Source organism: Portunus trituberculatus, chromosome 36, assembly GCF_017591435.1.
Source record: "Portunus trituberculatus isolate SZX2019 chromosome 36, ASM1759143v1, whole genome shotgun sequence".
In the NCBI taxonomy this organism is placed as follows: domain Eukaryota; kingdom Metazoa; phylum Arthropoda; class Malacostraca; order Decapoda; family Portunidae; genus Portunus; species Portunus trituberculatus.
Window position 1 is genome coordinate 5,485,486 of NC_059290.1, and position 2,500 is coordinate 5,487,985.

The window sequence follows — 2,500 nt, forward strand, 5'->3', positions numbered from 1 at the left end:
CTTCTTCTTCTTCTTCTTTTTCTTCTTTTCTTTTCTTCTTCGTCTTCCTCTTCTTTTCTTTTCCTTTTCTTTTCTTCTTCTTCTTCTTCTTCTTCTTCTTCTTCTTCTTCTTCTTCTTCTTCGTCTTCCTTTTCTTCGTCTTTTCTTTTTCTTCTCCCTTTTCTCTCCCTCTTCTTCTTCTTCTTCGTCTTCCTTTTCTTCTTCTTTTCTTTTCCTTCTTCCTTTTCCTCTTCCTCTTCCTTTTCTTCTTCTTCTTCTTCTTCTTCTTCTTCTTCTTCTTCTTCTTCTTCTTCTTCTTCTTCTCCTTCTTCTTCTTCTGTCCTCATTTAAATTCACGTCTATATTCATCGCATTTTTGTTTCCTTTTGTTCTTTTCTTTGTTATTTCTTTTTTTTTTTTTTGTGTGTTCCTTTCTATTTCCTTTACCTTCTTTCAGCCAGCACAAGATGTCACGTGTTTATTCCGTTTCCTTCATCTATACATCAATGTTCATAGAGCATTAACATTCAAACTCGTGGCTTTAACTATCTTGTCTGAATCATTTGTCTTTCTTTTGTGTTTCTTTGCGCTCCGTTACATTCCTTTAAGTTTGCCTTCATGTTTTGTTTTCTTTTAATTATTCATATATTTACGTTATTACCTTAACATTTGAACCTCGTGTCTCTTTTAATGATTTGTGTGTGTGTGTGTGTGTGTGTGTGTGTGTGTGTGTGTGTGTGTGTGTGTGTGTTCCTTTGCGCTCCTTTACATTCCTTTAAGTTTGCCTCCATATATATTTTGTTTTATTATTCATATTTTTACGTCTTTTTTTTATCTTAACATTTGAATCTCGTGTCTCTTTTAATGTTTTTTTTTTCTCTCTGTTCTCTCTTGCATTGTCCTTCACATCATTTAACCAGCTCAATTTATCACTTTCTTCATTCTTTTTATTAAGTCTATTAGATTATTAGCCTTTGCAATATAATCAACATATATTAATCATGCGCCCTTCTTTTGTGTTCCTCTGTACTTCCTTACATTCCTTCATCTTCACCTTAACTAACATAAAGTATCGTGTTTCTTATTAACATTTATTCATCAACATTTTTCTATGTATATCCCAACTTTTTAACTCGTGTCTGCAATCAACATATCTTAATTACTCGCCCTTCCTTTGTGGTCCTTCGCTCTCCCTTGCATTCTTCTACCGTCCCCTTAACCAGTACAAGATCTCGCTGTTTTGTCTTTTATTCTTATCATTATTATATCAAGATTTATTAATATTTCAAATTTTTAAATTCCGGTCTACAATCAAACTGTCGTAAAGTTTTGCCTTTCTTTTTGTGTTCCTTCGCGTTCCTTTGCATTCCCTTAACCAGCACAAGATGTCACTTTATTATTCTATTCTTATCGTTAATTATCAACATTTATTTATATGTTCAAATCTTGTCCGCAATCAATATGAATTTATTATTTGTCCTTATTTTGAGTTCTTTCACACTCCCTTGCATTCCTTCTCCAGTTTTTTTTTTTTTTTTATCTTTGATATCATATCATAATTACTTGTTTTTCCTTTGTGTTCCTTTGCGTTGCCTTGCATTCTTTTACCTTTCCTTAACCGGCACAAGATGTCATTCTTTTATTATTATTATTCATTCTTATCATCTGTATATCAACATCCATCTAAACTACTTTAATTTTTTAACTCATTACTACAATTAACAGATCTTAATTATTTGTCCTTCCTTTGAGTTCCTTTGCGTTCCCTTGCGATCCTTTACCTTCCCTTAACAAGCGCAAGATGTTTTTGTTCTTTCTTCTCATCATTAATATATCAAAATCTATCTATATTTTTTGACTCGTGTTTACAATCAATACATCTTAATTACTTGCTTTGCCCTTCCTTTGTGTTCCCTCGCGCTCCCTTGCATTCCTCTACCTTCCCTTGACCAGCACAAGATGTTACTTTTTTTTTTTACTTTATTTCTATCGTTTATATATCAACATCTATTTATATTCTTAACTCGTATCTACAATCAACATATATTTATCAATTGTTCTTCCATAGTGTTCCTTCGCGTTTCCTTGCATTCCTCTACCTTCCTTTAACAAGCAAACGATGTCACCTTTTTTCTTTATTCTCATCATTGATATGTCAACAACTATTTGTATGTTTAACTCGTGTCTACAAAAAACACATCTCAGTTACTTGCTTCGCCCTTCCTTTGTGTTCCCTCGCGCTCCCTTACATTCCTCTACCTTTCCTTAACTAGCACAAGATGTCACGTTTTCTATTCTTTTTATCAAATTGAAATGTTACCAGTGTATTTCTCCCCATGTTATCATCACCATGGCAACCCTCCCGCCGCGGCCACTCACCAAGCATAGCCAGCCTCCCTCCCCCTCACCCTCCCTCTCACCTCGACCCTTTAAACAACACGTGTAGGGCAGATGTGGCGACAGGTGTGCTAATACGTGACATGCGGGCAGGTGTATCTGGGAGAAAGTTAGATAAAAGATA

The 2,500-nt window shown here is 34.5% G+C and overlaps 1 protein-coding gene across 1 annotated transcript in view; it reads left to right on the plus strand.

The window, feature by feature from the left end:
* The window catches only part of LOC123513455, a 26,455-nt gene that overhangs the window by 673 nt on the left and 23,282 nt on the right, over window positions 1-2,500 (plus strand). The window lies entirely within an intron of this gene.